The sequence below is a fragment of the Notolepis coatsorum genome, assembly GCF_963971535.1.
Source record: "Notolepis coatsorum genome assembly, chromosome: 3".
Classification (NCBI taxonomy): Eukaryota; Metazoa; Chordata; class Actinopteri; order Aulopiformes; family Paralepididae; genus Notolepis; species Notolepis coatsorum.
The window spans coordinates 173,212,941-173,237,494 of NC_140167.1; positions in this window are offsets into that span (position 1 = coordinate 173,212,941).

Below are 24,554 nucleotides of genomic sequence, written 5' to 3' on the forward strand. Positions count from 1 at the left end.
CATTTTTTATTTATTTTCTATTAATATCTATCTCTATTTTTCTGAGCAGCATAGCATCTCCTGTGCATTTCCGCTTCATTCTATTCAGCCTGTGGCCTCTGCAGACACGACCTTTGATAATGACCCAACCCCCCACAGGTCCAACATGTCTGTCCTTGCTCTCTTCATTGTGGGGCCCTGTGTGCCCCCCGCCTGTAATCGGATGGCCCTGGTACCACCCTTCGCAGGTTTGTCGGCCCCAAATTCTGTCCTTGCTCTCTGCCATTACCTCTATGGCCTTTTCCTCTGACGGTCCATCTTTGGGCTCGCCCCCCTTTGCCACATGATCTGGCCAGGTGTCCCAATTCACCACAACTCCAGCAATCTGTCGGCTGGTATCCCACAGTTCCCGACAGGCTCACACCTCTTCGGTCTTCTCCTGGCATGTCCTGCTGTATGGAAGAGAGAGGCACATACCTGTTCCTTTCAGCCGCCGCCCCTCGAGCCTGTTGTGGGGAGGGGCCTGGAAACACATCCCTCCTGCGGTCTCTGTCACAATGCCCTTGCGGCCCAGTTCCCTGTCCGGGCACTGGTCGAAGTAAAACAGTTGTCTCTGTTTGTCCCTCCTCAATGACCCCCTGTGTTGGAGTCAAAGTCATCATTTCAAGTCTCTCCACCACGCTCGTCACATGAGGGGAATCAGTCATATCCAAATCAATCAGGTTAACGTCACTGTTCAATTCTGTCTGGGAAGTGTCTGCAGAGGTTATTGGCATTTCCCTACTATTGGCCTGACTATTTTTGGCCATTTCTATATCACCTCTACTTGTTATACTACGGGTTATTGAAATAGACTGATTGTCAACACTCGTTTTTGTTATCTTATTTACGCTTCTAGTTGCTCCTAACAAAGTTTCACCAAGGTGAATTTGCTCTACATTTAACATTCACACCCTTTCAACCACTCGTATCATTACCGTTTGGAAAAACAAGTTTCTCTGTGTTTAAAACTATTTTTACCTACTTGAGTTAAAAATCACTCATACTTTCAGATTTTTACCGGTGCAGACAGGGATTGATACGTTTCTTATCATACTATACTATACCCAGGCTTTCAATAGCCACTTTTTCCCATTTGGAGTTGGAATTGTCAGAACTGCCTCTGTCTTCGCCGAGCAACTGTGGAGAAAGAAAGAAAACACACATACACTTAATATCAGTGGTATTTCCCTTTTCATTCCATCATTATCTTATGCATGGAAATGTCGGGCATCTCTATACTAATACACTTTAGAGAGATTTGGTGCAATTTATTTGAACATAACGACACTGCCTTAGCTCCGTTTTGTCCGTTGTCCAATTGGAAAACTGGATGTTCCAATCACTCGTCGTATCCTCTCACACGACTCTCTGGGGAATACAAATTTGCATCAACCTCTCCCGTCCATTCCTGGTACGTTGATGGTCTTCCTTTAGACAATGAGAATTAGTTCCACACAGTCTATCCATGTCTAAACATTTGTGATGGATATGGTAATTTAGTTTATTCAAATTTATTTTTTCCTTGATGAATTTGTCATATGGATCTCATAAATTACTCTGAATGACAAATTCATCTTAATGACTATGTGTAGATGTAATTTTAACATTTCCTTCTTGCTTTGTTTATTTGTCTCTGAGACAAGTCTAAAATGTATTCCTATCTTACATCACACTTCACATAACATTATTTACATAATTGATAACCACATCTCCCCCCTCAACACCAAACATTTTCGGTGTTGACTTCATCCACCAACATCTCACAAGGAAAAAATTAACTTTCAGCGGTTTATACCACTGAATCCTCGTGCGTTGTACAGTGTCCAGCCATCCATGTCATAAACTCATAGACGCCAGCACTATACTACAGTAATATCCCCACAGACCCTCGACTTCTCAAAGGCCTGCCACCACTCAGCCCAAAGCATTTTCCCCTCAGTATCGATCCTGAAACGAAAAAACTAGAGCTGGGCTGTTAACGGCGTTAATGTGCTGCGTTAATGCTATACTAGTATCGCGCGATAATATAATTAACGCATTAATCTAAAAAAAAAAAAGAAAAAAAAAATTTGATTTTTTTTTTTTTTACTTTATTTACCCAGGGTAGGTTCGCTGAGCACAGATGCTCTTTTTCAGGAACGCCCTGCTTCACATTCATACAGTTCCATTCACACCTGGGAGCTGCCCAGTACAACCACAGTTGACACCATTGGCCACTGAGCAACTCCACTGGAGCAGTTGATTCAAGCCATGTCACATAGTTCAAGTTTGAAATGATTCTTTCTGTTTTGCTCCTGAGAGTGTGCTAGATACTGTACTGTACTGGTAATATTATTTATTTGTGTTAACTTCTGAATAAAACAACTTATTAAACACAAGTACATCATATTGAACATTATTTTGATATTTCATTACCAATTATCATAGCAAAACAGCTTTTTCAAACAGTCTGTAATGCATTTTGGAAACGGGAGATGGGCTCATGGTGTAATGGGCCACCTGGCCTGAGAAACATAAGGAGGAAAGAAAAAGTAAGGACTTACTTCTGGTCATTATTTGGGTAGAACACACATATTTTGAATGCCTTCAGCATTTTTTATTTTTTTTTCTTTTTGAGCCATTTTAATCTAGATTAATCTAGATTAAATCCAGGATTGCAGATAGATTAATCTAGATTAAAAAAATTAATCTATGCCCACCTCTAGAAAAAACCCTCTGCTCTCTCTATAAGGAATATTACAAATATCGTCCCACCATACTTGTACTCAGATGGGCCAGTGCCCACATGGTCGCCAGATTTACATTCATAATAACACTCCTACCTAAAGAAACACACACAACATGGCGTAAAGCCTAAGCCCGTTCCCAAATGCACCCCTCAACCCCCACTAACACACTCCTCGCTTACAAAAATAATGCACAAACCTAAGCTGAAAAATGAGAAGTTACCTCCTTCTCACAGTCCTATCACCCGTCACCTCAGTGACCCATGCACAAGGGATGGCTCGCACCCCAACCAACACTAGTCCACACCCCGGGTCAACATCTAATTTACAACCACCTAACCCGTACCCGCCTATCGAGAGAGCGGAAGAGGGCTGTGAGGGGCCGGTAAGGGGGGGGGGGCATTTGGAAAGGAAATAACAATCCCCACTAGGAGAGGGGGGGATTAGTAACTTGTCCTAAATGAAAAAATATACACTATGTACACTTAAACCAGAACTAGAATGAATCTACAGATTATTTAGTATTACTTGATCCAGTAAATAAACAGGGCTTAAACCTCCCCTAGCATTTGCTGCACAACTTAACTCAAATTAAACACTACCTATGTGAGAAATGGTCCCTGCACGTGGTTCCTAAAAGTTCACACTATACACCTAAGCCTCACTGTAAAGGCATCTATCAAAAAGGCTTTAGCCCGGAAGTCACCCACAGCCCAGCACGGCCTTAGGCCTGTTCTAACGGAAGGGAAGAGAGAAGGGAAAAGAGAAAGGAACAGAGAAAGAGAGAGTGAAGAGAGCTCGTATTATTGTAAATTACCATACTTAACCTTCATAACTTGTATGATCCACTAGTCATACTGAACGTAATTCTAACCTTGCAACATCTATGCTCAAACCACGCACCCAACTGCCCAGAACAGATCTCAATCTAGAGTAACACCTTTAACATTATAACACAGTTGAATCGAACATTTAACACTTAAAGCCCCTTTGGTATAAATAGAGAGAGAGAGAGAGAGAGAGAGAGAGAGAGAGAGAGAGAGAGAGAGAGAGAGAGAGAGAGAGAGAGAGAGAGAGAGAGAGAGAGAGAGAGAGAGAGAGAGAGAGAGAGAGAGAGAGAGTGAGAGAGAGAGGAGGGGGGGAAAGGGGGGAGGGAGGGAGGGAGGGAGGGAGGGAGGGAGGGAGGGAGGGAGGGAGGGAGGGAGGGAGGGAGGGAGGGAGGGAGGGAGGGAGGGAGGGAGAGAGAGGGGGGGGGAGGGAGAGACGGAGGAGGGGGGGGAGACGGAGGGAAAGGAGAGCGAGAGAGAAGGAAAAAGATGGAATACTATATCTTCCTATATGTTACTTACAGACTATACTATCAATTACTATTACTGCTTATCAATCTAATTTGCTACTAATGTATACAACCTTAGCCCTCAAGTTACCGTGATATTAAAGATATTGAGAGCAGCTTAGAATGGGAGCCTAAGCTGGCCTCTGCTGCCCCCTACTGCATTTTTAACCAAACACCGTCTTTACTAAGTACCACGGCTTCCAACCCCACACATATGCACCCACAAACCCAGTGCGCATGCGCAGGCTTACCACAGCCCACCGAACTCCTTAACCATAACCACATCGCCAAATGGATATTTAAACAATACTGAAAGTTCACTCAATCACACTGCAAATACAACACACATCCATATACACGACGCATCCACATCATAACGTTCACACAACAGCACACCCTCATCCATTCACAACATTAGCATTGGGTAGCCACGTTAGCATGTAGCATCGCTAGGTAGCCGTAGCCCCACTAGCCATGCTACACCTTCCCCCATTCATAACAGTGGTCGCATTAGCTACATTAGCTTCCAGTAACGCTCGTTAGCTCGCAGCCTAGCTTAGCATCAGCTACGAGATTAAACGGCAGTCTATTCCGTTCACCGATCATTATAGCAGTCCGCGACGTCAGCGTTATGACGACGTCAACCCTTAACAGAACTTTGATCCAATGTAAGCGCTATTCTACAGATTAAACAATACAAAAACATTATATACAGGACGGCTTCCGGTTCAATCTTTGTTGACGCCGGATATGTAATTGCTAGTTTGACCCCTAAAGCCTAACCAGCCGTTAGCTTCCGCCATTTTGCCTAGCTTAGCTTAGAACGATTTCCGGTTCAAAGGCTTGTTGTCAACAGATGTGAAGAAGCTAGTTTGACCTTTTTAGCCAGCCGTTAGCTCAGCCGTTAGCTTCAGCCATTAGCCTAGCTTAGCCATTAGCATCGCCACGCAATAGTACTTTTTTTTTTTTGGATCCACTTTTTCTCCCATTTTCTATATTTTCTCCCATCCCAATTTCGTATCATCCAATTCAACCCTCCCCTGTCACGGACGCTGTTTCTTGCCTCCCACAAGCCGGCTGCAATGTGGACTAAGTCATACATAGCACAAGTCCCCTCCGGTACTTGAGGTAACAGCAGTCGCATCTTTTCACCTGCGCAGCTCGATCTCTCAGTGGCGAGGAGTAACGCGTGGGAGGCTCACGCTGCCCCCGACACTTCCTGATTCTACTGCGCAGGCGCACCAACCGACCTGTAGGAGTCGCTGTCCACAACGCCCGATCCCCACCCATCAGTTTCCCACCCCCTAATACGGCCAATGTGTATTAGTACGGACGACCAGCTAAACTGAAAGCAAATGTGGAGCGCTGGGCTCGAACTGACGAGCCCAGCGTCTCCAGCATTTCGTGGCGAGTGCCTTGCCCACTACGCCACGTAGCCGCCCTTCAATAGTACTTTTTTCAACACTTTCTACATACACATTCTCACCGCGCTAAGTGCGTTCTCATCACATTACGTGCAACAAACATCTACATTGTACGGTCTAAATTAAACGATCGTTTATAAGAGCTTAATTTACTTAAGTTGTGCGCCGAAACAGTGATGTAGACGCTCTAGGCGAGCAGGTCTCTTCCGGGATATAACCGAACATTGCCTTATTTAACTAACTGTCTCACGGCTAGCAGGAAAAATCGATCCCGTCCTCAATCCAGCACTAAACGGCCAGATCAAGGTAGAATAGCTTGTTACGCCAGTACAAGTTCCCCGCCCGCAGATATGCCGGGTCTCGGCTAGCCTGGACGAAACTCTTAATAAGCCTTATACACACTCACCCAAAGTAGGCTCCTCGTTCGTCTACATCTCCTAAACCATTTGGGACCTCCACGACCCGTAACGATCTACCATATGTGAGCTAACTCCTTACCCTTCTGATTTCGTGCACCATGTAGCGCTGAAATGAGGCCTGGAAATATACCATTGCAGTTATGCCCGACATGCTATACGTCCAGTCTACTCGCCGCTTGAGGGGCGACTTTCGAGAACAGAACAGTTTTGCGTCTTCCCTATTGCTCCGGTAGGAAAAAAAATTCCTCCCAGCAGGTGCATAACATTACTCTAATTACAGTGCCTATGCCTACTATATAAGAAGTGGTGTGCCCCTAATATTCAAAACATAAATACAATACCATTACCATAAACTTTACAACTTCCAATATGTCGGTTTTGGCTTCTACACACACTGTCTGACCACCAGAATCAAATCACATGTGACTGTATTCCACAACCCCACAAACAGAGAGACCAGTAATGACGGCATCCTACAGGTACCGACCTCGTACTCATTGAAGGGCTCCAGACTCTCCACCCTCCGTCTCTCCTGCTCGGGGACCAGGCCGAGGTAGAACTCATTCATGTCTAGACACACACACTGCTCCCAGCCCTGGAGACGACACACAAGATTTCTAAGAATACCGTTAGGCCCTATATGGGTTACCAACAGCATCCTTGGTTCTTTACGGATTCAGTCATAGCAGCATGAGGGAAGTGGAGGTACAGGTATGGGCAGGGTAATAGTAGAAATACATAAATATAGGCAATACAATTTTATCTGAATATAGAAATATGATCAAGTTCAAGTTCAAGTTCTTTAATAGTTGTCATACAGAAGTACAGAATACTTTCATACAAAATGCTTCTTACTGTTACGCTCCAGAGACTGTGCTAGACAAGATAGTATCAAATAACATAATAACATAATATAGCATGAATTTAGAAGAAGAAAATGAGGTCACAGTGTTCGGTATAGACATATGTACAATGTTCTGAGTTACCATATAATATACAATACACAATACTATGCAGTGTACTAATGTACAGTACTATCTAGTGCAAAGCAGAAATGGGATGAGGTACAATTTTAGGTACAATTTACAGTAAGGTGTACGAGTTGTAGTGCAATCCTTCATCCATAAATATAAAGTGTGGGGAGTGGGTGCTACAGTGTGTTTGTTTAAAGTGGGTGTGTGCTATAAAGTGTGTGGAGTGGGTGCTACAGTGTGTTTGTTTAAAGTGGGTGTGTGCGTGTGGATGTGTGTGCTATGTGCGTTTGGTGGTTGTTGTTGTGTAGTGTTCATTCATTGTTCGTTTAGCAGCCTGATGGCCTGGGGATAGAAGCTACTTCTGAGTCTTTCTGTGCTCGCCTTGAGACTCCTGTATCGCTTGCCTGACCGCAGCAGTTCGAAGAGGCAGTTGTTCGGGTGACTGGAGTCTTTAATGATTCTCTTAGCCTTGCCCTTGCAACGCTTGTAGTAAATGTTCTGGAGGGTGGGGAGCCCCCCTCCAATTGTGCGTTCGGCTGAACGTGTCACTCTTTGTAGTCTGCTTTGGTCTTTTGCAGTGCTATTCCCAAACCAGGAGGTGATGTTGCCGGTCAAGATGCTCTCTATTGTACATGAGTAGAAGTTCTTAAGGATCTTCTGGCTGACTTGGAACTTCCTTAGGCGCCTGAGGAAGTAGAGGCGTTGTCGTGCCTTCTTCACCACACTGTTAATGTGTGTGGTCCATGTCAAGTCCTCGGATATGTAGGCTCCGAGGTACTTGAAGCTGTTGACTCTCTCAACCGGTGCCCCGTCGATGCTGAGGGGGCTGTAGTCCTTGACCCCCGACCTCCTGAAGTCCACAATCATCTCCTTTGTTTTGCTGACGTTCAGGGAGAGGCTGTTTTCCTGGCACCATCCCGCCAGGACCTTGACCTCTTCCAGGTAGGCCCTCTCGTCGTTGGCAGAGATCAGGCCCACCACCACTGTGTCGTCAGCAAATTTGACGATTGTATTGCTACTCCGCTGAGCCACACAGTCGTGTGTGTACAGGGAGTAGAGGAGGGGACTCAGAACACAGCCCTGGGGGGCCCCTATGTTGAGGGTGATGGATGAGGAGGTGCAGTTGCCTGCTCTCACCACCTGGGGTCTGCCAGTCAGGAAGTCCAAGACCCACTGGCACTGATATATTGTATCAGATTTTTATCATCATTTACTAACGTCCTTGTACGAAACCCTCCACTTAGAATCAGTCTGGAGGAGGGATATACCAGACCTGGAAATAGATTTTGATTGGCAAGAAGCCTGGGCAAATGTTCGACTTGCATCAAGGAACCCGGACCATCAACAAATCAATCTTAACTATATTCATAGGACATACTTGACTCCTATAAGACTGAACAGAATGGGTCTTAAACAAGACTCCAAATGCTCCTTATGCACAAATGGGGACGAGGGGACATTTATGCACATGTACTGGGACTGCCCACCAGTTAAGATATTCTGGAAAGAAGTGACCCAGCAATGATCAAATCTCTTAACTCTGAATATACCTGTACACCAGTGGAGGTTTCTCTATGACAACACGTGAAACACAAATTCACTCATAATTCATAATTATTATTAATTTACATATACCTAAAAAAAGAAAAAGAAAAAAAGAAAAAAAAAACTATATATATATATTTTTTTTTAAATTATTATTATTATTATTTTTTTATTATAAATGTTTTCCTATGTAAAAAAAATGCCAGTGAATTTTTTTTTCTTCAAAAATGGCCAAAATGTACAGCTCTGAGCAGGCCTGCACTGCAGTATTTCCTGCAGTAATTATTCGTGAAGAAAACTTCACAGGTGTGACCCATTGTTAAATAAATAATAAATAACAGCGAATCAAAATAGGCTATTAACTTCATCTAAGCACGGTCTGTGCAGTTAAACTCTTGCCATTGAATGGAGGATTGATTGACAGCCCTTGACATCCAATACACGGAGGTTGAATATGATTGGCAGCCTTGCAAATCCAATCAGAGATTTCTGCATTGCAAAGTCAAAATGGGTCCAGCTGCATGTGAGGAGGATAGGTTTAGCTCGGGCCAATCTCAAATTTCTCAAGTTTCTTTATTAGTTGTCATACAGAAGTACAGAATACTTTTATACAAAATGTAACATAAAGAAGCATTTTGTATAAAAGTATTCTGTACTTCTGTATGACAAATAATAAAGAAACTTGAGAAACTTGAGATTGGCCCGAGCTAAACCTATCCTCCTCACATGCAGCTGGACCCATTTTGACTATGTGAAAGTTGAGACTATGAGAAAGTTGTTGTTTAGTAGTTAGTAAGCTGTACAGCTATAACAAGTCAGGCTAAATTAAACTTTGCGCCAACATTAGGACCGAAGTATAAACCAGCAACTGAGCAACATGAAGAAGTGGATTTATGCATCTGGATCAGAAAAAACGTTGTGGATGAAAAAGTAAGTATATAGGCTACAGTGCTTGTATGCTAACAGTAGCTAGGCAGCTTAGCCTACATCACAATGATAATCACCAAGCTAACTTACTGTACACACTGTAGGGCTGGGCAATTAATCGAAATAGAATCACGATATCGATTCATAGACCTATGCAATCTAATTTCTAAGTTATGACTATTTTCTTTTATTAAAAAAAAACGTTTTTTTTTTTTTTTTTTTTTTTATCTGGGTTGAACATGATTTGTGGAACTCCCTCTGGTGTTGTGGTCGTGGTATTCACTGACCTTTGGGAAGTATTTCGACATGCACATGGGTATCTTAGTGGTGTAGTGTATCTTGTAGACCAGGCCCATTGCAAGTTGCTGTACTCTGTCGTCTACTCTAAGCCATCCTAGGTTGTCAAAGTGGACAGGGGTGAGGTGGGTTTTAGGAGTAAGGTCAAGCAGTAGTCTGACCAGTTTGTTTTGTGATGTTTGTAATCTTGTTTTTAGTGCCTTTGAGGTGCTTTGGTACCATGAGGTGCAAGCATAGTCGTAGTACCTTTGAATGAGTGCTCCTGTTAGAGTCTTCAAGGTATTCTTGTTTACCAGAGAGGAGATCCGGTACAGGAATCTAGTTCGTTGGTTGACTTAGTTTTATTACATTGGATCCCATTTTGTCACAGGAAAGATTTGCCTCTATAGGATGGAACCCAGGTAGGTAATTTCATCTTTCCTTTTAAGATAAGATAAGATATTCCTTTATTGATCCCCTTGGGGAAATTCAGGCATCATAGCAGCATGGGGGAAGGCGGGGGGGGTACAGGTAGTGAAAACAACACAAGCAGTGTAAACAAATAGGTCAATATAATTTACTATCTAACTAACTGAAATATACATTATTCATTATTCACAGTATCACAGTATCCACATAAGGTGCAGTATGCATAAGGTAGTGTTATTGTCCTACTTGGGTTCCTATTAGTTCTAGGTCGATGTCTGGCAGCAGTCGCTGCCCACTGTTGTGGAGCCTGATGGCCACTGGTATGAAGGACTGTCCGAGGCGGTTAGTTGAGTGTCGGGGGGGTATGAGTCTGTGGCTTCCTTGTCACCTTCACCTAATATGTTTTGATCTGGTCAGGTGCGCTGTCACCTAAAATGTTTTGATCTGATCAGGTGCGCTGTCACCTAATATGTTTTGATCTGGTCAGGTGCGCTGTCACCTAATATGATTTCATCTGGTCAGGTGCGCTGTCACCTAATATGTTTTCATCTGGTCAGGTCCGCTGTCACCTAATGTTAATATGTTTTCATCTGTGTCCACTGACCACTGACACACAGTGGGGGATGTTTTAAAAATATTATTTAATATATAATATAATATAATAATTTATGCTTCACCTAAAAATTTGGTCAGCAGCCTCCACTGCTGTACACCCCTCTGTATTACTGCTGAACGATGTTTTTGAGCATGCAGTATCTATACAGCTAAAGAGATTGGTTTCATCTGGTATCACGGTGGCTAAAAAGCTGATAGCATCACGATGGTTTCAACCGGAAAAAATTTGCCGGAAGGTCTGGATTCTTACATATCTCGATGTGATTTATCTAGAAATATCTACAGCAAGAATTTTGGGTCACAATGAATCCAAAATGACAATGTGGTTAGAAGTGGTGGAGAGAATAAAAGCTAGCATATAATGGTAATGCCTGGTTAGGAGCGAATGATAATGGATGGATTATCCAATGGGGGGTCCGGGGGGGGGTAGCGAGCAGGAGCATATGTATGTAGGGTATTAGATAGCAGGTGTTAGGTGTATATCTTGTACAAGACATTTATCTAAATGGTGATTTCATTGATGTGCACTGTTAATTAATGCTTGTATATCTAACTTTATGTTGTCATGTTTGTATATGTTTGTTTAAAAAATAATAAAAAAATTAAATACAGAAATATGAGAAAAAAATATTCTAAATATGAGTAAAAATAAACAGTGTAAACAATATAAAATCCCTCTTGGGTATTATTGTACAATAAAGACAGTGTAAACAGTATAAAGCACCTATTCTCCTGTACCTCTGCAGTCCTACTGACCTTGAGCAGGAAGCGGTCTCTCTGTGCAGCGGCGTCTGGGTACTGGTGGAGTGCGTGCAGCAGTGAGTTCAGCGGTGAGTTCAGCGGTGAGTTCAGCGGTGTCTGGGTACTGGCGGAGCGCGTGCAGCGGTGAGTTCAGCTTCAGGAAGTGACCTTGCATCACTCTGCCAAAGGGGTCGCAGGGTCTGTTCGTACATGACGAACAGTGACTGGGGGAGGAGCTTCGTCTGACCTGGAAGACGTCCAAATGATAAGAGATATGCACGTCGTCGAATGAACAAACAGTTCTTACATACAAACCCAAACACAAGGTGACGTGGTCTCCCAGATCAGTGTTTTTCAATATCTTTAGGTCTAAAACCCAAAAGAAGGTAATGTAAGATCGACTAGAGCCTTCTTGATCGTAATATTTACTCAATTGCGTTGTGTTCTATTGGCTCTACGTCATATTACCAAAAACTGTAGCACGACGGAGGAAAGAAATCAATGAGAGGTTGGTTATTTCTCAAGTGGTGGGTTTATTCAAATCCACAAAGTATACAAAAATGTTCTGTTTCAATAAATGAAGTTGTCTGAACACAAGATAGGAGGTACTATGCCACAACCTACTTGTGTCCAGTCTAATAAAAGTAGTTAAGAGTAACAATCTTCAATGGAGCTTTGGTTGTTGAGTCTCGTTGCCAGGGAGACAAAGGCTTCTGTTCCCATTCTCAGCGTCTCAAGCAGTCCTTCTCCGTTCGGCTGTGCATAAAAGATTCAAGAGCTTCCTCTCGTCTCCTCTTGTGCAGACTGTTTTAACGGCTAAATCCCGCCCCTGAGCGAACGGAGAACTGGTTCGTCAGGGGGCGGATCTCTATGTCCTGATTGGCTAAAGCTCACAGCGGCCATTTTGGATTTGGGTCGTCGGCCATTTTGAATCTTAAAGAGGCAGGTCCTCCTATTAAAGGGAAATAGTTACCGTTCTAAAGTTTAGCGTTTAAAGGTATACAGTATCTAATTTTACTAATTGAAGAATTAGAGATTAGTTCTTACTTGGTTTAGACAATTAATTCAAGTCTTTTCCTGAATTCTGTGGCTTTCTAAATACCTAATTTAGACCTATTGTTGGTTTTAAGACAAACTGTTGCATTATATATTCTATAATCTTATCCTTGAAGTTAGTTTAGTCTTCTAAGTAAGTTACACATGTTTTTCCACATTAATCTTCTATATTAAACTATATTACTTTCTTAATTAACCTTAACAATGGTTAATAATTGTCTGATTTAGTATTAGATTAATCAATACACTATTTCATAACTATTGAGGCTATTTTCCATACTGAATTAATAAAGGGTTTTGGTTGTGGTTACACACTTTTAAACCAAATGGTGTTCCTCTGTGTTATATGCAAACAGAGTTTCCCACACCGCTGGCATCCTGTCTTCTTTTGAAGTAGGTCTCACAAATGGTTTATCTCTACATCCCCCAAGGCCGGGGCGGCTGTAAGTATTATCTATAGAATCTGTTTGGCTCGTTACTCACCCTTAACTTACAGTCTCCTGACAGGCCCTTTTCAGGTCCTGCTTAAAGTAAACAAAGCCATCTATTGAAATGTTAACTTTAGTCGGCTAGATTGGACCAAAGCTCATATAGATGTAAATACAGTATCTGGTCTTTTGTGTCTTGCAGACCCGAGTCCTGTTGTATTTAAATAGTGTGTGCCCTCTGGTAACCTCTGTCGTTACCAGAGAAACACCTTTTAGATTTTAGTTCATTCAACTAACTGACTATACCTCAGTGCAGACTATACTTAGTAATTACGTTTAGTTATTTTGCCATTCTAGCTTCTAGCTGAAGATTCTTTTGGGAATTACATTTTGATGCAGAAATATACCACAAAGGTCATGGCAATGGTAGAATCTATGCTCAGGAGGTAGAGTGGTCGTCTGGTAATCAGAAGTTTCCTGTTTCGATTCCAGCTCCGTCGAGCAGCATGTCGATGTGTCCTTGAGCAAGACACTTAACCCCTAACTGATCCCGATAAGCAGGTTGGCACCTTGCATGGTTGCCTCCGCTGTCAGTGTGTGAATGTGTGAGTGAATGGGTCAATGTGAGGCATAAATAATAAAGCACTTTGGATAAAAAAGCACTATATAAATGCAGTTAATTTACCATTTACCAAATAGTATGAACAATTATTAGATATGAGATGACATTTCTTGTTAGGCTGAATGAGACATTGTAAGTTAGTAAGATTTTAGACTAAAACATGTTTTTTGTTTTTTTGGGTTACACGAAAGATTATTCAGAAAATGTAGGTTCCTTTAAAACTAAACAAAACAAAACACCAGCTTAGATGTACTGGCTCCTTACCACTGTGTCTCCATGTAGGTCAGGGGTGGGCAACTTTGTATATGGTGAGGGCCACAAAATGTCCACAATCAATCTGGGGGGCCGCATTGTTTATCGGCAGTCCCGCCAGTACTACCCCATCACTCAAATAGCCCTAATACTCACAAGGTATATAAACAATTATAATTTGTTGTAACTTTGTTTTTATTCCATTTCAAATGCATTTAGTAATGCAATTTCAACTTTATGAATTTATAAACAGCTGAATTTAAAAGTATTGCTGTGTAACCCCAAATATATACAAAAATTATCAATTATAATTAAGGCTTCTAATAAAATAAATGTATGAACTTAAAGCCCACTGCTCAACAAACACAAAGCAGCATTCCTGCTGCATTTCACTACAACAGTAAATCAAAAGTGCAATAATAAATGATTTTGTTAAATGTATAAACTTTTATCCTGCTACTAAACAAAACATTATAACACTGAAATGCATGTTATGGATATGAAGCACTCAGGAATGTTTTGTTTAGTAGCAGGATAAAAGTGTATACATTTAACAAAATCATTTATTATTGCACTTTTGATTTACTGTTGTAGTGAAATGCAGCAGGAATGCTGCTTTGTGTTTGTGTTATTAGTGTTATCTGAACACTACAAAAGTAAACAAGTAAAGTGCAAGTAAAGTAAAGTGCAATACTACATGCCTCCCATTGACCCTTTATCAAACTGGCATGACATTCACCCTCGCCCCACAGTGGGTCAATAATGGTTATAATAATAATAATAATAATAATAATAATAATAATAATAATAATAATAATAATAATAATAATAATAATAATAATAATAATAATAATAATAATAATAATAATAATAATAATAATAATAATAATAATAATAATAATAATAATAATAATAATAATGGTCCCCTCTCTACACCTCTCCATCATCTCCCCCCCTCTCTACACCTCTTCATCATCTCTTCCCCCCTCTCTACACCTCTTCATCATCTCCTCCCCCCCCCCCCTCTCTACACCTCTTCATCATCTCTTCCCCCCTCTCTACACCTCTTCATCATCTCCTCCCCCCCCCCCTCTACACCTCTTCATCATCTCCTCCCCCCCTGTCTTTAATGAGACACTTGTGGTCTCTCTTGTTGGCGCACAATAGCAGGAATGTCAACTTCAATGTTTGTGCATGCAATCTGCATCAGATGAAATAATGTTTCATCCGACAGCCTGTTTCTCTCCTTTGACTTGATGTGCTTCATGTTTGAGAAATTGCTCTCACATATGTATGTGCTCCCAAACATACTGGCCATAGAGAGGGCAAAGTCTCTGAGGAGTGGGAAGCGGGGCTCAGGTAGCAGTTTCCAAAACGAAATTCCCCTCTCATTTCTCTTTGCTTGAAAAAAAGGATCTGACTGTAGCTCGCACAGTTCAAGCTGCAACGGTGGCGGCTGCTCTGACACCGTAGCGGTGAGGGGGGCGGCAAACAGCGCTATCCGTGACTGCATGCCGTTGAAATCTTCAAACCGATCATTGAATTGCATTTGCAGTGTTTCAATGTCACTCCTGTACTTTCCGACGGCTCAGCCATCGGATTTCTGTGTGTAGCTGCAAGTCGCCATAATCAGTGTCCATCTCTTCCAAAAAGGAGACAAACTTTCTATGGTTTAGTGACCTGTTGCCTCCACGAATTAGATTGGTAACCTTGGTAACCAAATCCATAACATGGCTGTAGTCAAGCTTCTTGGCACAGAGAGCCTCCTATATCAGATAAAAAAAAAGAAAAACGATTTAACGACTCTCGCATATAATTTTACTACACTCGACTCGCATTGGTCATTATTAGTGTAACTGAGGGGTACAATTCCCTGACTGTATTGATAAGTATGGTATCATTAAACCACTACCGCTTTATGTACTTTAATTACTGGCCATACAGTACACGATATCTAAGTATGATGAACACTTTCCCACATATGAAATCAGGTCCACACAAAGGTATAAGTCAAATATTTAATATATAGCAAAAGGTACATATAATAATTACTTATTACATTTATGATTTGAATTGAATGCTCTTGTAAGGCAAATGAGTACTCGTATGCAAATCAACACTGAATGTCCAATCTCTGGTTACACAGGAAGCAAGTATACAACCTGGCTCTTAGGGGATTATAGCGATGGTCACTTAATGATTATAGCTGGATAATATACTGAAGGGGTCCCGCCGGTTGTAAGCCAGTAGGGGGGGTAGGAGAGCCGTCGGCTGTATCCCGTCTGGTCAACGATTTCCAGGGAGAATTCAGGTACAGAAAACAGTGCCCGTGGAACCTTGATCCACAGATGAATACACTTGGGCTCTCTTGTAGACGATAGCTGTAGCTGTCGCTGTCGGTCCACAACGAAGAAGAAGCGAGGCGACCTCAGTCTGGTCTGAGCGCCGTCTCACCTTGGCTCCTCTCGGGGTAAATCCAACACTCACCGGTGTTGGCGATTATCCGCTCCACAAATCAAAGCACCAAAGCAAATAGATATTCCATGCCGTATAGGGCTCAGCAGTCGTCGGGGTAGGTAATCCAATGTGCAGGTCCACTCGTCCTCGCCCAGAACTCCTCGGATGAAAGCACCACGCGTGGTCTGCCCAGCCTGGTTAAGACTCTAGATAACGCGAGGAAACGATGGGGGTGCTGCTCACTTTAGAACTCTAACCGAACGATGCACCATACATAATAGACTATTATTACTTAATAGAAATACGGTGCCAAACTCTGGCAATTCAGCTATTAATTCGCACGAGGTCTCACTGCTATTCTAAGGCCAAACAGGCCGTACTACACCGCACGCGGTATCGTGGGGTGAGGCTTCACGTCTTGTTACTTAGTTGGGTAGAAGGGTAAAGGACTAAGAGGAATTCTACATTTCTTGCGCCATATTTATATGCCCAGTGGACAAGTAGTGCCGCTCTGCTTTCGGTAGCCGTATTCCTGCGCGGAGCTGAGGCTAGTAAAGGCATGTCTCGTCGGTACCTTTGAACTTGAACGCCAGGGGCTTGTCCCTGGCGCCTGGTCCTTTTGTCCGTTAAGAGAATGAACTATTATGGGCTGTAGTAGAATAAAGGGATATTCAGTGTATATGTACAAGGAATATACAAGGGATATCAAACGATATACAAATACTATTAAATATATATCCATAAATAAATATATATATTCGATTTAATCTGATCCTTCACAACAATTAGTGACCCACAATAGATGGAAATTATGTTAGCGAACTTACCTGATGTATAATGCAGTGCAGCATTGGACACTCAACGCCACTCTGCCTTAGAAGCCCGGCGAATCCTGTGCGTTTTCCTTTCATTGCCGGTGCTCCATCGGTAACAACAGCCGACAGTTTATCAAAACCCCCATATTGCTGCACGGCACTTTCAACAGCGTTTCATAATGTCCACACTAGGGCTGACCCCTATTAGTCAAATAGTCGACTAATCGATCGAAAAGAGCCATAGTCGACTGCCAACTCTTCTTAGTCGAATACAATAAAAAAAAAAAAAAAAAATATATATATATATATATATATATATTATAATTTTTATTTTATTTTTTTTTATTGGCCTGGGGCCGCATGGAACGTCGGTGAGGGCCGCATGCGGCCGCGGGCCGCCAGTTGCCCCTCCCTGATGTAGGTCATCACCACCTCAGAGAGCAGCAGGGTGGGGGCAGCCCAGTCCAGCCCAGCCTCACCTAGAGCCTCTTCCACCTGGGCCTCCTCTCTGACATCCACCCCCAGCAAGCGATACTGACCACTATACACAAACACAGGCCCTGGAAACACACAGACAAACCATACTGACCACTATACACAAACACAAGCCCTGGAAACACACAGACACATAATACTGACCACTATACACAAACACAGGCCATGGAAACACACAGACACATAATACTGACTACTATACACATATACACACAGGCCCTGGTAACACACAGACTAATTATACTGACCACTATACACATCAGTGGAGGCTGCTGACCAAATTTTTAGGTGAAGCACAAATTATTATATTATATTATATATTAAATAATATTTTTAAAACATCCCCCACTGTGTGTCAGTGGTCAGTGGACACAGATGAAAACATATTAACATTAGGTGACAGCGGACCTGACCAGATGAAAACATGAAAACATGAAAACACACACAACTGGGTGTTGAGGGCACAGCACTTGACTGGTTCTCCTCCTACCTCACTGACGGACACCAATTCATCTCCCTCTCCGGCCACACCTCCTCCCCCTCCCCAGTCACACAGGGGGTCCCCCAAGGCTCAGTCCTTGGCCCCCTGCTCTTCATCTGCTACATTCTCCCCCTTGGTCACATCATCCGCAAATACCACCTCAACTTCCACTGTTACGCTGACGACACCCAAATCTACATCAGTACACAATCCCCCCACAGCCCACCCCTCAGTCACATCGAATCATGCATCACCGAACTCCAAACTTGGATGACCCACAACTTCCTCAAACTGAACAGTGACAAGACTGAACTTCTCATCATTGGCACCAAAACCACCCTCACCAGATCCGGACCATCACACTCACCATCAACGACTCCACCATCACCACCTCCCCCCTAGTCCGCAACCTTGGTGTCCTCCTTGACCCCACCCTCTCATTTGACCCCCACGTCCGCTCCATTGTGAAAACATCCTACTTTCACCTCCGCAACATCGCAAAAATCCGTCACTGCCTCTCCCCCCCCCGCTGCTGAATCCCTCATTCACGCCTTCATCTCCTCCCGCCTGGACTACAGCAACTCCCTCCTCACTGGTATCACCTCCCGCTCCCTCCATAAACTGCAAATGGTCCAAAATTCAGCCGCCCGCCTCCTCACTAACACCCGGTCCCGCGAACACATCACTCCTGTCCTCCACTCCCTCCACTGGCTCCCGATCAAACACCGCATTAACTTTAAAACACTACTCCTCACCTTCAAAGCCCTCCACAGCCTGGCCCCCCCCTACCTGACTGATCTCCTTCTCCCCTACCGCTCCACCCGTTCCCTCCGGTCCTCCTCCACTGCCTCCCTCACTGTCCCGACATCCAAGCTTAAAAACTTCGGAGATCGGGCCTTCTCTCGCACTGCACCCCGACTCTGGAACTCCCTCCCCCAGTCCATCAGAGACTCCCCTACACTCTCCACCTTCAAAGCTCGCCTCAAAACCCACCTGTTCTCCCTTGCCTTCAACCCCCCCCACCCCTAAACCCCCCCCTCCCCTCCAACCTGATTGATATGTCTCCAGTCTTTTTTTTGTGCCATCAGGCTGTCTCCCCCGTTCCCCCCATGGTCTCATGTTCCTTTTGTTTTTGTTTCTTTGTTGTTTTGTTTTTGTTTCTTTGCTTTCGTTTCTTTGTTTGTACCCCTGCTCCCGACTACTGTCAGCGACTTCGGGTTATTGAGAAGCGCTATATAAATTAAATGAATTATTATTATTATTATTATTAGGTGACAGCGCACCTGACCAGATGAAATCATATTAGGTGACAGCGCACCTGACCAGATGAAATCATATTAGGTGACAGCGCACCTGACCAGATCAAAACATATTAGTTGACAGCGCACCTGATCAGATCAAAACATTTTAGGTGACAGCGCACCTGACCAGATCAAAACATATTAGGTGAAGGTGACAAGGAAGCCACAGACTCATACCCCCCCGACACTCAACTAACCGCCTCGGACAGTCCTTCATACCAGTGGCCATCAGGCTCCACAACAGTGGGCAGTCCTGCTGCCAGACATCGCCCTAGAACTAATAGGAACCCAAGTAGGACAATAACACTACCTTATGCATACTGCACCTTATGTGGATACTGTGATACTGTGAATAATGAATAATGTATATTTCAGTTAGTTAGATAGTAAATTATATTGACCTATTTGTTTACACTGCTTGTGTTGTTTTCACTACCTGTACCCCCCCCCTTCCCCCATGCTGCTATGATGCCTGAATTTCCCCAAGGGGATCAATAAAGGAATATCTTATCTTATCTTAAAAGGAAAGATGAAATTACCTACCTGGGTTCCATCCTATAGAGGCAAATCTTTCCTGTGACAAAATGGGATCCAATGTAATAAAACTAAGTCAACCAACGAACTAGATTCCTGTACCGGATCTCCTCTCTGGTAAACAAGAATACCTTTTTTTTTTTTTTTTTTTTTTTTTTTATTATTGCAAAACAAAACTTATTAAAAGTCAGTACTCAACACACAATGTATAATGAAACTTTCAGTAAAGGTGGTTAAAATATATGCAAGTACAGAAACAGGATAAAACAAAAATAGTCAATAATAACATTTTAACCGTATACAGTGTATATCCAGCGAAGTTACAATTATATAAATGTTAGTATATAATATACCCCTAATACCTATTTTCTAAAACCCTACACACATATGCTCCAGCTCAAACCCCCCCCTCCCGGACCCCCTCTTGGATAGTACCTCCATTATCCCTCACTCCTAACCAGACATCACCATTATAGGCTAGCTTTTATTCTCTCCACCACTTCTAACCACATTGACATTTTGGATTCATTGAGCCCCAGAATTCTTGCTGTAGATATTTCTTGATATATCACATCGAGATATGTAAGAAACCACACTTTCCGGCACATTTTTTCCGGTTGAAACCAACGTGATGCGATCAGTTTTTTAGCTACTGTGATACCCGATAAAACCAATCTTTTTAGTTGTGGATTCACTGCAAACTCAAAAACATCATTCAATAGCAATACCGCGGGGTGTACAGGTATATTCCAAAATACGAGTATTGATAATTGTTGGGACACATCTTTCCAGAATGCCTTAACTGGTGGGCAGTCCCAATACATGTGCATAAATGTTCCTTCGTCCCCATTTGTACATTGGGAGCATTTGGAGTCTTGTATAAGCCCCATTTTGCACAGCCTTATAGGAGTCAAGTATGTCCTGTGAATATAGTTCAGATTGATTTGTTGATGATCCGGGTTCCTTGATGTAAGTCGGACATTTGCCCAGGCTCCTTGCCAATCAAAGTCATTTTCTAGGTCTGGTATATCCCTCCTCCAGACATTGTCTAGTTGAAGGGTTTCATACGAGGACGTTAGTAATTGGTAATAAAAACCTGATACAAAACCTCCCAATGTATCTCTTTCATAGAAAAATTTGTGGTATCTGTGGTGTTCAATTGGTATGTGTAATGGAACACCGTGAGATCTCATACAAAGTCGTAACTGTATGTAAAAAAGCCATGTGGACTCGGTGAGGTTAAACTTTATGCATATTTCGACATAACTACAGAGGCCCTTGTTATTAAAAATATCCCCTAATGAGTGTATGCCTCTTTCTTCCCATATAGGGAATCTTATAGGTCGTTTTCCCATTAAGAGAGCATTGTTATTGAATATGGGAGTGTGATTATGCCATACTTGAGGGTTAGGAAATTTCCTTTGTGTTTCCCGCCATGTCCTGATTGCATGGGTTATTATTGGGCCAAATTCTCGCTCACAATGCTTGATTGAAAGTTTAGTGTATGCTATGTCTTTCAATCTCTGTGGGGCTACTATGTTTTCTTCTAATTCTCTCCAAGATACCAAAGCCTCGGGGTCAAACCATATCTTCTTCAATGGTCTTAATGTGAAGGCATTAAAATATTGTAAAAAATCTGGGACTGCCATGCCACCGTCTGCTTTATTTCTCTGTGCGGTGGATCTTTTTATGCGAGGTGGTTTGTTATTCCAAATAAATTTGTATGTGGAGGTTTGTAATCTTTTCCAGTAGCCCTCTGGAGGAGGTAACGGAAGCATTGAGCTGAAGAAATTGATTCTTGGTAATACATCCATCTTAACTATTGATACCCTTGCCTGTACTGAGTTTTTAAGTTTTGCCCACCTGTCCAGGTCGTCCTTGATTTTGTTCTGTATTTTTGTGCATCTGAAATGTTTGACCATGGGTATCGCACCTGGGACGGTTGTCTCTTTTTTTGCACTGGTGTTAAGAGGAAGAAAAGCCGACTTAGGCCAATTTATTTTAAATCCCGATAAATCACCAAAGTTCTCTATCAACTTGAGTATAAGCGGCAATGTGTTGTTGGGGTTTTGCATGAACAATATTACGTCGTCCGCATATAAACTAATTTTATGATGTGTGCCCTTGATTACTATTGGTTCTATGTGTTGGGATTGTCTTATAAATTGTGCTAAAGGTTCTAATGATAGATCGAATAGTCCGGGACTAAGAGGGCAACCTTGTCTGGCTGAGCGTGATACCGGAAAGATATCGGAGATGAATGTGCCTGTTGTAATCCTGGCTGATGGGTCCTTGTATAGTACTTTAATCATATCAATGAAACCTTTTCCTAACCCCATCCTTTCCAATACTGCCCATAGAAACGACCATTCCAACCTGTCAAATGCTTTCATAGCATCCAGGGATAGTATCGCCTTAGGTGTGATGTCCTCTTTGTCTGTATCTAGTACGTGCAGTATTCGCCTTATGTTATCATTGATCAGGCGACCTTTTATGAAGCCTGTTTGGTCCGGATGAACTAAAGACGTCATATGCTTTTGCAATCTGATGGCTAATATCTTAGAGTACAGTTTGACATCGGTTCCGAGGAGGCTTAAAGGACGGTAACTACCGCATTCAGTGGGGTCTTTGTCTTTTTTGTGAAGAACTGAAATGAGTGCGGTATTTTGGTGTTCAATGAAGCTTCCCTCTTTGACTGAGTATAAGATCATATTTAGTAATAAGGGTCCAAATATGTCCCAGCAAGAAATGTACATTTCTGATGGGATACCGTCAATTCCCGGTGCTTTGCCGTTTTTCATTCCGGATATGGCCTTCTTGAGTTCTTCTAATGTGATCGGTACTTCTAACTGTTTAGCGTCTTCATCCGTAAGTTTAGGGAGAGTAATTTGATTAAGATATGTGTCTAATTTGTCTTGATCAAAGGTCGTTTCTGAGTTATATAAATCAGAGTAGAATTCTTTGAATGTATCGTTTATTATTTTGGGTTCTGTTACTAGAGCTTGTTGTTTCCTAATGGCAGTTATATCTGCAAATTTTGCATTAATTCTTAGTCGCATGGCTAATAGGTGACTAGGTTTAGAACCTTGGAAGTACTGCTGTTGTCTAGTGCTGCGTATTTGCAATTCCGATTTTTGTCTGTACATTGCTTTGATCTCTGTCTTTAGAATGTTAACTTGGTTATCTAGTCTAGTAGAGTTGTTGTATTTTAAAGAATTAAAAAGCGTTGAGTAAAGCGTTTCCATTTCAGACAGTTTTGTGTTTTGATTTTTGCGCAATATGGAGGTAAATCTATCCGAGAAATCCTTGATCATATTCTTTACCGACATCCATAATATTCTGGGATCTTGCACCGAGTTAGCATTATCTTGTAGGAATACTGTGAGAGCTTCTTTAATTTGTGTAATGAATTCCTTGTTGTTAAGCAGCATCGAATTAAAACGCCATCTTGGGGCCCGGGTAGATAGTGTACCAAATGTTGCTTTCAGGATTAAGTAGCAGTGATCCGATAGCGCATTGGGTGTCATTTCCACTTCATATTTATCAAATATTCTCGGGGATGCAAAGACGTAATCAATTCTGGATAGTGTGTTGTGTCTCGCCGAACGACAGGAGTACTTGCGGGTCATGGGGTTAAGTGAACGCCATAAATCAGTTACTCCTGTTGATTTCGACCAATCTTTTAATGCTTTAGATGAATTCTTTTGTTCGCTGGAGAAGGAAAGGTAAGTTTTGTCCATCCTTGGGTTCCAAATGGCATTAAAATCCGCACCTATTATATATGAGTACTCGGGATGGTTTAACATTTCTCCTGTTAGTGAAGTGAAGAAACCCACTTCGTACAAATTCGGGGCATATACCGCTGCCAATGCAATTTTCCTGTTATTGTGTATGATCCTAGCTATAGTTATGCGCCCCTCAGCATCCGACCATACCCCTTTCAATTCGATATTTAATTTGCGTCTGACGACTATGGCTACCCCTCTAGTTCTCGTAGCAAAAGAAGAGTGACTAATATTATGGTATATGTTATCCGCTAACGTATTTATGTCTCCCTCTAAAATGTGCGTTTCGCTTAATAGAGCCACGTCCACATGTTCTTTTTTCATCAGTGTAAGCACACTTTTGCGCTTGTGTTGTTTGTTTATCCCACCGGTGTTCCATACCATTATATTCAAACTAGCCATAGTCTATGCATGTTTTCGTGTAGTTTTTGGTAATGTTTCTGGAGTATGAAGCTACAATAGATGCACATCCAATTAATGAGGTCCCGTTGAGAGCTGAGCTTAAAAACATATATATATACAAATAAAAATCCCCTATTTTCCCCTCACCCAGAAAGTCGAACATGCCTGTGTTCCAAGAACACATCCTCCGCAATTGACTTTCTCCCATGGTCCACCGGATTGCCCAAACTGAGCATTGTAATCCTAATTTTCCTATGCTCATTGCCATAGGATCTAACATTTCCATTCTATTACAATAGAATGTCGCTTTTGGTCTTGCACCTTCCCTTACTGTAATGAAGTATTGTGATAAATAACCTAAAGATAAAAATAAAAAATAAAATAAAAAAAAGAGAATAAACCTTTATCGACATATTCCTTTGAACCCTCCACCAACGTGTGGGGAAAAAAAAGGAAAAGATTGTAGAGCAATATTGACACCTTAATGTGAAGA